Here is a 13721-nt window from a genome sequence, read left to right on the forward strand (position 1 = left end):
CAGGTTCAAATCCGAACATCCATATGGCAGTGCACAACCATCTGAAGCTCTGTTCCAAGGATCCAATGCCTTCTACTGGCCTCCTGGGCACTGCAGTGCACACACATACATGTGGGCAAACATGCATATAAAAGCAGAAATCTTTAAATAACAACTTGAAAAGAGCTAGTTGGGGTGTGGGTGTAGCTCAGTTGGTGGAGTTAGCATGCTGGTTCCATCTTCAGCACCTTAAAAACTCTGGTATGGGGCTGGAGAGATGGCTCAGAGGTTAAGAGCATTGCCTGCTCTTCCAAAGGTCCTGAGTTCAATTCCCAGCAACCACATGGTGGCTCACAACCATCTGTAATGAGGTCTGGTGCCCTCTTCTGGCCTGCAGAAATACACATAGACAGAATATTGTATACATAATAAATAAATAAATTAATATTTAAAAAAAACAACTCTGGTGTGATGTCACATGACTGTAATTTCAGCACCTAAGAGGTAGAGGCAGGAGGATGAAGAGTTCAAGGTCATCTTTGGCCACACAGCGCTTTTGAAAGTAGCCTGGGCTAGGTGAGACCCTATCAAAAACAAAACAAAACAAAACAAAAAAATAACACAAGCAGACAAATAAGCTAATTGCCTAAGGTGTGGTGACCCAGCTATGATCAGGAGTTAGCTATGAAGAGAATTCAAGGCCAGCCTGGACTGTGGAGAACATCTTAAAGAAAACAAGACAGCCAGTTCACTGTCTTCTGGCCTCCAAGGACTCTAGGCACACGCGTTGTGCACAGACGTACATGTAGACCAAACAGTTATATGCAAAACTATATTTTTAATTAAAAATAAAATTCATAGTCTGGCATGGCAGGGTGGTGTATTCCTTTAATCTCAGGACTTGGGAGGGAGATCGAGGCCAAGCTGGTTTACAAATGAGTTCAAGGATAGCCAAGACTGTTTATTACACAGAGAAACCCTGTCTTCTTGGCATGTGTGAATTTCCCAGGCCATCTCATAAGGCCTTAAATAGATGTGTATTCAAGGTTGATATTTCATAAAATGACAGTTTTACTGATTCGCTTCGTTCTTAAGTGAAACCAACTTTTCAATAATTCCTAGCAGACTGGATGGTCATTGCCTTGATCTGTATAAAACACCAACAATTTAACCCTCTGTAGCTGGCACCATTAGTGCTGGTGTCAAAAGATGCAGAGGTTGATCTTGACCATTCCTAGGAATCCCCCAGCAGCCTGGAGAATTGAGGCCCTGGTTCTCGAAGTCTCCTGTGCTCTGGGCAGCGATGGGCTGCTTCTTACGTATCCCACCTGGGTCCTCTTTTCTCCTTCCTGCACTCAACTGAGATTTTTGTTTTTCTTTTTCTTGGTAGAGGCTTCTCTGGGGAGATGACATTGGCTTTGATGGATAGTCTGGATGTCAGAAGATAGAGACCGGGAACATGTTTTCGGCGGAGAGAACGGCGTTGGAAGAGTCCTAGAGAAACACACAGTCGGGTAGAGTGGCTCATGTCTGTGATTCCATCATTCAGGAGGCTGAGTCGTGAAGAATGCCACCAGCTCAAGAGTGAGTTCCCCAAACAAAGGAAAACAAAAGTAAGAACAGGAGGAGTGAGAGAATGGAGGGTCGCAGATGCTAGCCCCGGGGAGCAGGCACCACAGAGTGGCCGTGAGGGCTGGAAGTCACAGGTGAACCCAGAGGGAGGCAGAACCAGAGAAGAGAGGTCCCTTCTCCGACAGGCCTTCCCCGAGCTCCGGGGCTGCTTGGCGGTGTCCTTGAGGCCTGTTCTGTCAACACGGCTGGCCTGTGATTGGCTGAGTGCGGTTTCCTGCTCAGAACTCAGCCAAGCGTCTCCACAGGTTTCTGCGCAGGCACTCAGCTTTTCTTTTCTTGTGGTTTTAGTGGTGACAGTGAGCAGCCCCACCCAGTTTGCTGTGAGAAGTGTGAGGGTGACCTTGGCAGGTGGCTACTGGGAGAGAGGTTGGTAGTGGTGACAAGTTCAGGTACACCATTAGGGGAGAGCTTTATCTTTAAAAAATAGTTATTAAATGTATTCTGTGTATGGGTGATTTGCCTACATGTATGTATATGCACCGCATGCAGTCAGTGCCTGTGAACGCCGGAAGAGGATGGCCGATCCCCTGGAACCGGAGTGAGCCAGCATGTGGGTGCTGGCTATCGGACCCGGATCCTCTAGAAGAGCACCCAGTGCTCTTAACTGCTGAGCCCTGTCTCCGGCCCCTTTGTTTGTTTGAGACTGGATCTCACTAGGTAGCCTTGGTTGACCTGAACTCTATGTACACCAGACCCAGAGTGTCATCTGCCTCTGCCCCTAGAGCACTGAGAGCCAAGGTTTGCATCTTCTCACCGGGTTGTGCCCCACCCTCTGTTTTTTTTGGGGGGGGTATGGCAGGCTTGTGCCACCACAGGGGACCTTTTGTTTGCTCTAAAAAATGTTTATTTAGATAAACACACGTGCGCGCATGCGCACACACGTCTGAGGGCATGCTTAGGGAGGGCTGCTGGTTAGGCTGGGTTGTTTTTGTTTCTGGTGTATAGCATACTCACGTTAGCTGATATTTGAGCTTCCCACCTCACCACAGGAGTGCTGGGACCACAGATGCTTACCACATCCATCTTTTTATATGAGTCTTGGACAGTGAGCTCCAGTCAGGCTTGTGAAGCAGGGGTTTTATCTGCTGAACCATGTCACTAGTCCTTTTTTTTCTTTTTTCTTTTTCTTTTTGAGATAGTATCTCCTGTAGCCCAGGCTAGCCTTGAGCCTGCTTTGCTGTTATGTAACTAAACTAAGAACAATCTTTTTTTTTTTTTTATTAAATTTTTTTTCCCCAGCCTGGTCTACAAGAGCTAGTTCCGGGATGGGCACCAAAGCTACAGAGAAACCCTGTCTCGAAAAACCAAAAAAAAAAAAAAAAAAAAAAAAAAAAATTTTTTTTTTCGAGATAGTGTTTCTGTGTAGCTTTGGAACCTGTCCTGGAACCCTGGAACTAGCTCTGTACAGCAGGCTGGCCTCGAACTCACAGAGATTCTCCTGCCTCTGCCTCCCAATTGCTGGGATTAAAGGCCTGCGCCAGGACCGCCCAGCCTAAGGATAATAAACTACTGAGTCCCCTGACCCCACCTCCTAAGCTCTAGAGGAAAGGTTTGTGCCATTGTGCCTGGGTTTGTTTTGTTTTAGGCAGGCTCTCACTGTGTCTCTGTGTAGATCAATGCCTAGCCTCAGCCTCCCCAGTTCAAGGGCCATAGGCATATGCCACCAAACCTGCCAATTCCTGACCTTTTAAAAGAGATTTATTGGGGACTGGAGAGATGGCTCAGAGGTTAAGAGCATTGCCTGCTCTTCCAAAGGTCCTGAGTTCAATTCCCAGCAACCACATGGTGGCTCACAACCATCTGTAATTGGGTCTGGTGCCCTCTTCTGGCCTGCAGGCATACACACAGACAGAATATTGTGTGCATAATAAATAAATAAATATTTAAAAAAAAGAGATTTATTTTTATTTGATGTGTATGGTGTTTTGCCTATATTATTATTTGCATCATATACATGCTGTGCCCAAGGAGGCCAGAAGAGGGCGACAGATCCCCTGGAACTGGAGTTACAATGGTTAGTTGTAAGCTGCCCTGTGGGTGCTGAGAATGGAACTCAGGTCTTCTGGAAGAGCAGTAAGTGGTCTTCACCCCTGAACCATCTCTCCAGCCCAATTTCTGTCTTTCTAACCACAGAAGACCTGCTTGCTGTGGGCCATGAATACTGGGCTCTAGTCTTATCAATGCAGAGCTGGCAGAGCTGATCCTGACCTGGCCATTCCTCCTCCAAGGCCCTGTCTCCCACCCTCAGAGCTGCTGGGACTCGCTTCGTTCCTGTGGGCTGGGCCTGGGTGTTGCCACTCGTGTTCACAGTCTTGCTGTGTGACTGCAAGGGTGCAGTTTCTGCTGCACGTGTTTGGGATCATGATATATGGTGGGCCCTGCAATACAAAGATGTTTACCAGTCGGGCGGTGGTGGCGCACGCCTTTAATCCCAGCACTCATGAGGCAGAGGCAGGCGGATCTCTTTGAGTTCGAGGCCAGCCTGGTCAACAGAGCAAGTTCCAGGACAGGCTCCAAAGCTATAGAGAGACCCTGTCTCGAAAACACAAAACAAAACAAAAAGATGTTTGCCGACTGAATACGTTATCACAAACATTGAGTCATGTACATCTTTGCATCTGTGCCTCCAGTTGAAGGGTGTGAGTTCGGAGGCCTCTGTAGGGTGTGAGGGTCACTGGGATGGGTGGGGGTGGGGTTTTGTTTGTTCTTGTTTTATTTTTGAGAACTGGCCTGGAACTCACAGAGATCCATCTGCCTCTGCTTCCCAAGCACTGGGATTAAAAGACTGTGTCTTCACACCCAGCTGGATGGGTGTGTTTGCTAGTGTGTGTCTTGGCCAAGCCCTACAGAATTAGGCCAGCTGAGGTAGAGGAGGGGGTCTGTGCTGGAGGCAGGTAGGAACCCACAACTAGGAGGTCTGACTGGGTATAAACATGTCCTCACCTGCCAAGGATGCACCCTCAGCTCTCAAGGCCAGTCAGAGTGGGTGGCTGGAGAAATGGGCCTGAGAACCAAATCAACCTTAACCCATCTCCCATGCCCTGTTAGCCTGAGCCTGGCCCTCTGCCCTGTGCCTACCTACATATGAATGGCCGCAAGTACTTTGTATTGTGGGAGCTGGGCAGGAGCCATCTTCAGCTCTTAGTGGACCACCAAGGTAAAGCTGAGGTTCCAAAGAGAATCAGCCCAATTGAGCCATGCCTGATGTTAATTTCAGCGATCCATCATTTATTAAAAAAAAAATATTTATTGGCGGTGGCCTGGGAATCTAGAGGTCTCCGTACCTAATTAGGGGCAAAGGGGCATACTACTGTTCCGAATTTAACAGATGAAGGCAAAGAGCCCAAGAAGTTGAGTGATTTACGAAGTACCTGTACAGCTGGTACCAGGCCTGTCCTCTGCCACAGCTCCCTCGCCCTGAACGTCTCCATCCTGCCCTGGATGCTCCTAGCCTCTGAGCCAGAACCTGCCAGAAGAAGGCAGGTAGGGCTAGACCAGACTTGAGCCCCAGGTCAGATCCTAGAGGGAAGTCAAATGGCTGAGGTGACACCATCTTGTCCTGACTTTATTTTGTGTCTGCCTGGACATGCCTGAGCATACCACAGGACCCCCCTCACTCCCCGCCCCTCCCCTGCGCCCTCCCTCCTGCCCCTAGTAGTTACCTCCAGCTTGGCAACACCTTTGGGACTGTCTGTGACCCTGAACAAAGGTTGCTGGAGGCTAGCACAGAGCCAGAGACGGAGACCGGAGGTGGAGACGGAAGTGACAAAGGGATGCCTATGTTTCCTCGCCTGGTGTGTTTGACTCTTGGGCCCCGGTTTCTTTCAGAACCCTTGTTTCCCCATCTGTCAAGTGGGCACAAAGGCTGCCTCTCCTAGGGGTCAGTGCTCATGGCCTGATAGCAGGCACCCAGAAGAGCAGAGGGGGAATAGGGAGGGGTGAGGTGGGCAGGGCATCCTAGGGACTCTCACCGCGGCCCTGGAATTGGGCAGGGTGCAGGGAAGAGGAGAGGAGGCGCAGATGTGAGCTAGTCTCACACGAGCAGCTACATTTAGCCACCGAGTCGGGACTGAAATATTCCTGAGGGAGAAGAACCCTGAGGCTTCAGGGCGGCAACGGCTCGGGCTCTCGTCAGTGGGGAGCTGGGAAGGGATGTTGTCACCATCTGCCTCGTGTCTGTCTGTGACTAAAATAATACTGGGGTGAGACTCGCCGCAGGCACGGGCCCAGCCGCAAGGTTCCCCAGAAAAGGGAGGGGCCCGGGGGTTGCTGGAAACCTTGTGGGGAGCAGCTGAGAGGAGGGGTGTCTGGGGTAGCCCTAGTCTCTCGCCTCCCGAGGGACCACAAAAAACATGGGGGCGCTGCATGGGCGTGGACACATTCGGGTGGGATTGACCTCATTTTTGGGGTCCAGATGATCCCCACCAAGACCTGCCAGGGTCAGCTCCAGGAAGAAAAGCATGTGTTGAGGTCCCAGTGAAGCAGAAACAGCACAAGAACAAAGTCAGAGACAGCCCAGTGCCTGATTCGGCTTCACGAGCTTGTCCAGAATACTGAAACCAGGAAACAGCGAGAAGCTATTTTAATTTCCGCCGACGTCTAAGTTTCGGGTCTATGGCTTGCTGTGGCTTTTATTTTGAATCAAATGTGGAGGATGTTCTGTAATATCTGGGCTCAGGGCTCTGGAGACTGAGTGAGTGTATGCCTTTCTGGCAAGCCAATCATATGCCATTTTCCTCTAACTGCTGGTACCCTGGCTTTGGGTAGATGACCCTTCAGCTCAGGGAACCTGATGCTTGGTCTTTGAGCAAAGCATCCATGTTCTGATTTTTTTTTTTTTTGGCTTTTTGAGACAGGGTTTCTCTGTGTGTAATCCTAGCTGTCCTGGAACTCACTCTGTAGACCAGGCTGACCTTGAACTCGTAGAGATCTGCCTGCCTCTGCTGGGATTAAAGGCCTGCTCCACAACCACCCAGCCTGATCTTTTAAGAGGTTCTGACCAGGAGGGCATTTTTATTTTGGCAGAGAGAACAGACCCATGATCTTGCTGGTTTGCAGAGACAGCCTAGCTTGCTGACATGACACAGGGTAACCAGGGCTTAAAAATCCCACCCTGCGCCAACCTCAGTGTGTGAGGTAGAGAAGCCTATGAAACACAGGGGAACAGCCATCTGGGTGCTGAAGTTGGGGGTGAGGTGGACTTTGTAAAAGACCACAGCTGTTGTCTTGGGAAGGTGACAGACACTGGGCTGGAGAGGGGCAGCAGGAAAGGAGGGTTTTCAAGGCCCAGCACCCAGCCAGGGAGGGTGCGTAGAGACCACTGCTTTGAGGCTAGCTCTCCTCTGGCAAGATTATCCATGCCACACTTTTATTTTTATCCTAAAAATTATTTTATTTTGTTTTCAATTTCTGTACATGTATGTATGTACAGCGTGTATGTGTGTGCACATGTGTGTATGTACAGTGTGTATGTGTACATGTACAGCATGTAGGTGTACATGATGTACACGCAACATGTATGTATGTGTACATGTATGTACATGCAGCATGTATGTGTGTGTACATGTATGTATGTATGTATAGTGTGTATGTGTGTGCCTGCTGCCTGCGGAGGCCAGCAGAGGGCATTGGAGCCCCTGGAACTGGAGTTATAAAAGGTTGTGAGCAACTATGTGGGTGCTGAGAATTGAACTGGGGTTCACTGAAAGAGCATCCAGTGTTCCTAATGGTGAGCCATCTCTTCAGCCTCCCATACCATAGTTTTAGCTACTTAGAGCCTTTAGAATGGAGAGACTGCATGTCAATAGCCTGTCCTAAATCCTTACCATGAAGTCAGTGCCCTCGGCACCCATGTTACAGACAAGGAAACTGAGGCACAGAGAGGTCTGTTAGGTGAACTAAGGTTGAGGCATGAGTTACCGTACTGCCCTTGCCTGATGCCTTCATTCCTCAGGCAGTACCCGCGGGCCTACTATACTCAGGTGAAGAGCTAGAGGCCTTCTCCTGTTCCAGCCCCAGCGACACACTGTAGGCTCTCAGATTACGTCCTCACTCACCTCCCATCTGCATGTAGGCAAAACGAGCAAAAAGGCTCTCTGATTACGTATATGGAGAAGAGGGTGCTGGTGGGAGCCTGGGGTCCTACTTGGCAACCTTGAGCCTCAGTTTCCCCACCTGTAAAGTCTTGCCAGCCCTGATAAAGATGAAAAGAGAAAGAGCATGTGGGGCTTCATGAACCTCTAAACTGGGCAGACTTCCCTTGCAGCCCTGGGAGGGATCTTTTCAGAACAACCCAGCCACCAACTTTCCCCTGCAGCTGACAGGCCACTGCCTCCAGAACAGTGACTGCCCTGAATTATTCAGGAGCCTCTGCAGCAGGCATCTCTTCCTGTCTCTCTGCATACCAGACTGTTGTGTGGGCCTCAGAGCCTCTGCCAGCGAGATGCTGACCTCAGGGCCCCAGCGTGGCTGCCTGTCCAGGTGGGGCTATGACTGCAATAGGATAGGATGGTGGGACTGTAACTGGGTGGAAGGAGTGAGAGGCTGCCTGGGAGTGTGGCTGACTGTGTGACGAGGTGACAGGGACTTGTGTGAACGTGAGGGTGGTTTGTGAGCACCAGCGTGTGACTGTGGGTGAGGGCTGGGCAGATGAGTGTATGAGGTGTGTATATGACAAGGCCTGGAGTCCATGGCTCCAGGTCTGTCTCATCCCCTGCCAAGGAGCCCAAGGGACATGATCCTGTTCCTTTTTTCTTCCTGGGCCTAGGAAGGCTGAGAACCCAAAAGAGTAGGGGCTTTTCTCCAGGACTGTGGCCTGGAGGCAGTTCCCAAGGCCTTAAGGGCCTGGAGAGTGTTTTACACAGGCGGGAAGGACAAAACAGATTCTTACCTACTAGATGAGATGTTTCCCTATACACGATGGCGTGGCTGGGGGGTCGCAGGTGGCATTTAGAAATTGGGAGCCCAAGTGTGTGTTGGTCAAGGGAGGACAATGTTTGGTGTGAGCGTTGAGGACTGTGCATTGGTGTGTGGCCCTGGAAGGCTGAGTTTGCATTTGTATCTGTGCAGCTATGTTTACAGGCACCGCGTATGACCGTGAGTACATTTGTGTGGGTGTAGGTGCAGCTTGAAGTAAGAGGAGATGCGTGTGGAAGCGTGCTGTTTGCGTGTGGAAGCGTGCTGTTTGCGTGTGGAAGCGCGCTGTTTGTGTGTGGAAGCGCGCTGTTTGCGTGTGGAAGAGCGCTGTTTGCGTGTGGAAGCACGCTGTTTGCGTGTGAGGAAAGAGATGACTTGCAGGGAGGGGGAAGGTGAGGACCCACACAACGACAAAACTTTATCCTTCCCCAGACCCTGCCTAACCCATCCTGACATCTCCTGAGTCTGATCATCTGGCTTTAACTAAAAACTTCACAGCCTCATGAGGGACAGAGCCACAGGTTGGGAGTGGGTGCTGAGGCAGGGGGAGAGACTTTATTATGGGGAACAGTTATGGAGGCAGACCTAGAGATATGCTCCTCCAGCACCTCCCCCTTCCTCACTGAGCTGTTTCCTTATCTCAGGGAATGAGCCTGTACCAGCAGGTCTACCAGCTAAATATCCCGTGTGCCTTCCTCTGTGCTCTGGGAAACAAACTGAAGGTCCTGGTGCTGGTCTGTCTGGAGAAGGAGGAAGAATTGAGATGGATTTGCCTGGCCATGGGAGGGATGTATTTACACATAAAAGAGGGTAAGCAAAAATAAGTTCACAGACCATCCCTGTCCGCCTTACTGCATGCTGGGAGGGTCACTCCCAACCTCCAGCCCACAGTCAAAAAACAGGAGCAGGGGAAGTCCCGACTAGCCCATCTCTGGCTTTATTCTCTTCTTCTGTACCGTAGGTATATTCTGGTGTAGGAGGATCAAGTATCCTTCCTGCCTGGTTCTTGGAGTTAGCCAGCTCCTTCAGTGCCCCTCACTCCTCTGCACCCATCTGCAGAGCTGTGGCCTGGGCAGCTGTCCGGCTGAGCGGGTTAGGAACACAAGACAGATGGCAAGGGATTATCTCAGCTTCTCAGAGTGCCACTGTGGCAGAGGCAGCGGGGGTGAGGGGGAGGCTCTCAAACCCTGTGTACACATAACACTCTCACATACACACACACACACACACACACACACACACACACAAGTCCTCCACTCTCCAGCACCACCCCTGCTTTTTATGAGGTGGGCAGGGAGGCAGGGATGGGAGTTTGTGACTTTGTGGGGACCGTGGGATTTGGCAACCTTGCTGCTGCCCCACTCCACTTCCGGATGTAGGCTAAACCAACTGTGTCTTTCAAGCTCCTCTTGGACAGACCCACTGCCTCTAGAATTTCTTTGTAGCAGCCTCCACTGAGAATGGTAGGTTCCGGAGGACACAGCCTTGCAGGAGGCCCAGGGCCCAGAGCTGAACTGAGCTGTGTCTCAAGTCAAACAGCAGGCTGGAACCGGGCGGTGGTGGCGCACGCCTTTAATCCTAGCACTTGGGAGGCAGAGGCAGGTGGATCTCTGTGAGTTCGAGACCAGCCTGGTCTACAAGAGCTAGTTCCAGGACAGGCTCCAAAGCCACAGAGAAACCCTGTCTCGAAAAACCAAAAAAAAAAAAAAAAAAAAAAAAAAACAAACAGCAGGTTGGGTCATTAGGAGGTTGAGCTTTGGTGGGTGGAAGGTGGTGGAATCCCTTAGGTGCTTAGGCACTGGTCCACGGCACTGCAAACAAGGTGTGCTTACTGCAGCCAGCTATCACAGGGGTATGCACACAGGGACCACAGGAACCTTCACAGATGCTGTCAGGATTTGGGTGAAGTGGGATCTCCAGGCTCTGTCTTTAGGTGGGATAGAACCTTCCCAGAGTCCATTCACCCACCAACATCCCACTTCACCACAGGCTGAGGGATTTTCTCTTTAGCCTTAGCCACAGATCTAAGTTCCTAGCGCCCTTGATAGTCTTTACCCCCAGAGTCTTGAGTCGTCTAGGCCCCTGGCAGAAGGGTGTGGGTCATAAAAATGGGTGAGATTTGGGAAAGGCACCCCACCACACTTTTCTCAGCGTGGGTGGAAGGGCCAACTCCCTGGGTAAGGGGAGGGTGGGGAGGTCCTGGTGGAAACGGACTCTCCATGCTTAGCTGCTAATATCCCAGTTTCTCCCTCTCCCCGAGGGAGTCTCAGGGTTTGCTGAACAGGGCAGTCTGCATGGATGCAGGAGACTCCTGGGGTGGATTGATCAAGACACCCTTTTATAGGCTTGGGAGGCTTCAGTCTGTCACTGCACACACTCACCCCCACTACCACCCCCCCCCCCAGGTATTCATGTCTGCCTGACTGGCTTGTGGGGGGAAACAGATCTCCAGGTCAGACTGGCCCGAGGGTAAGCGAGGGAACAACCAGCCTACCTCTGAAACTGTGGTCTGCAAGCTTGCAGTGTTCTGGAGCAAACCAGAGAATTGCCCAGTGGGTCAGTCCCTTTCATGACACTGGATGACTTTTAACAGACTGCCAGAACCAAGCCCTTCTTCCCAACATGTCTGACACCCCCACCCCCATGTGGGTAGGTAGAAGAGTGCCGGGTACCACCTGTCTGCTGGGTTACAGCTAAACTGCACCTCTGTTCCTTTGGATCTCAGTTTGGATCTCTATCTGTGGATTGGGCATTCCACTTTCCAGCTCCCTTCAGAGCTTGTCTGGGGGAGTTCTCCCAGGGGGAACCTGACATGAAATTTGGAGGGGTTTGTTAGAGCCTCCTTCCTTCCTCATGGGTGGGATTTACGTTTTTCTTAAGATTTCAAAGTAATATTCTAAAGAGGCACCATGAGAGCCAATCCGAGAGGCCATGTAAATAACGGCCTGCTGATTGGCTGTCTCCTTCACGCCCTTTACAAAACTTCAACTTCATCAACTCCATGAATATTTTTTCTCCTTTTGGCTTCGCGCGCCCTGTAGGAGGCTGGGTCCGAGGTCACCCAAGTTATGCTCCTGCCTCAGACTGCCTGGTCTGCCTAGTGGCGCTGTACAGAGTCCTGCAGGAGCCAGTTCTCCGCTCTGACCCTGGCCTTCCAGGGTTCATTCTGGCACAGAATCTCCGCGGAGGCGTCCTGAAGAGCTAGCCTTTCTTTCTTTGTAGCACAGCAGGCTGCAGGCCGCGGGTATCGAGCTTGGCTGGAAAGGATCGATATCTGCCCGCTGGACTGATGCGTGGACGAGGCAGCTCTACAGGGAGGGCTCTGCAGCCGAGCGACAGTTGTGCAGTGTTCCCATACCCCCGCACTCCAGGGGAAACCGAGGCGGGGGAAATGACGCGGAGATCTAGGGCGCGGCCACGGACAGTGGCACTCCCATGCTCTGGGTAGGGTTGGAATAGCCCAGGGTCCTGCCCTGCTCCCCAGCCTCTGCACATTCCCATCCTCCAGGGTCGTCCAAACCTCGAGGCCGGTGCACCTTACACCTCTGCCAGTATTTAGTGCCCTTGCTCCATCCTTCCCCTTCCTCCCATTTCCAATCATGTGTTTCTGTCTAGCTCCGAGGTTCTTACATCCTTTCTCTCTGTGGGTGTCTCTGTGTCTAACCCTCCATCTCTGTTTCTCTGCCTCTCTAGGTCCCTTGGTCTATGCTTTGGTCTCTCGTCGCCTCTCGCACATTTTCGCTTTCTTTGTCTGGCTTCCTCTCTATCCCTCCTTTCAGCCCCCCTCCGCACACACACCTCACAGCCCTGTTTACGACATCCCCAGGGCTGGCAGATGGGCGGGGCTGCAGCAAAGAGGGGGTGAGAGAGGGAGACGCAGCCTCCCCCCCAGCTGTTAACCTTCACGCTTCAGGCCTCTGCGGCTGGCAGAGGAGGGGGAAAGCCCAGCTGCCAGCTTGGCGGAGGTGACTGGGCGGTCGTTGGGGGCGCCCCTCCCTCTGGCTCGTCTCTCGGGAGCTCTGGGGCCGGAAGGAAGGTGATGGAGGGCGCCCTCGACCGAGGGAGGTCCCAGGAGGGTGGGTGGCTCCCGGGAGCCCTAAGTTGGCGGGACTAGTACCCAAGGGGGGCTCTGCGCGGCGCCGGCCCCTGCCCGCAGCCGGGCCGGACGTGGGGGCCGGCGTGAGAATCCCGCCCATCTGTGAGCCGGCCTCACGCCGTCAGACCCAATTTATCTCGCCGCCAAAGTTTCACAGCCATCTGCTCGAGTGGAACGGCTTCCAGCGCTGGCCCCACCGGGCCCCCCAGCCAGCGCGGGGATGTTTTCCAATACGACGGCATCGCGACTCCCCCCACCACCCCAAAGCAAGGGAGTGGGGGGAGGCGGCAGAGCGCACTGCGCGGGGCTGGCAGGCAGCCCTCTAGCGCAGCGAGCCGACCCTGAATTTTAAGCGATTGATCAGGAAGCGCAGGCCGTTCCCATCACTTTAGAGCAGCCAAATGCGGAGGCGCAGGGATTTCAAGGGGCCTTGTGGAGGCGGTAATGAGGTCATCGTCACCGCGCCCGCCCGCAGGCAGGAGGAGGCGAAGGTCTGCGGACACAAATGCACCCGCACCTTTGAACACGCATGTACGCTCGCCTTTGAACACAGCCGCACCTCTGTCACTTGACCGCTGGGTCCCACCACGGACCTAGGCTCTGAGCTCATCACCCCTGGCCCCGGCCTGCTCCAGCACAAGCGGTCAGAGAGAATAAACTAGAACCTTGCCTTGTCCCATCTGTCTCTCAGACGGTTGCCTCACCGGAGCCTCAACCGTCGTCCTCTCTTCTTTCTATGTGTGCCTCAAATACATCCACTTGGTTACCTGCCCATCATACTTTTAAGCAAGCCTGCAGTAACACCTGTGCTAAGGCCCTGGTAGGTAAACAGGTGCACACATCCCAATTGCACACCTGACAGCGATGCTCCCACTGGTATACTCCATCGCCTTCCCCTTATACACACAAACACGCACATCCAACACGTGCCCCCATATGCCCCTCTCTGAGGAGCAAGCCTGTGTACAGTTGCTCTCAGCCCCCGAGGTCGCTGCTGTGTCCGTGAGGCTGGGCGCCTCCACTGTGGGCCAGCAGCGCGGGTGCAGACCTCGAAGAGAACAAAGACCGGGCGGGCGAGCGGGAGGGAGGGGGCTGAGCC

At 52.5% G+C, this 13721-nt stretch overlaps 1 protein-coding gene across 1 annotated transcript in view; it reads left to right on the forward strand.

Annotated features, from left to right (window-relative positions):
- The first annotated feature begins 1483 nt into the window (after positions 1-1483).
- The window catches only part of LOC121442979 (PH and SEC7 domain-containing protein 2), a 137604-nt gene continuing 125366 nt past the window's right edge, over positions 1484-13721 (forward strand). The window contains exon 1 of the mRNA XM_041644631.1: positions 1484-1563. The gene's annotated coding sequence lies outside the window, so the exon portion shown is untranslated. The remainder of the gene's footprint in view (positions 1564-13721) is intronic.

The sequence above is a fragment of the Microtus oregoni genome, unplaced genomic scaffold, assembly GCF_018167655.1.
Source record: "Microtus oregoni isolate MIOR12 unplaced genomic scaffold, Mior012 000098F_ref0000018, whole genome shotgun sequence".
Taxonomy (NCBI): Eukaryota; Metazoa; Chordata; class Mammalia; order Rodentia; family Cricetidae; genus Microtus; species Microtus oregoni.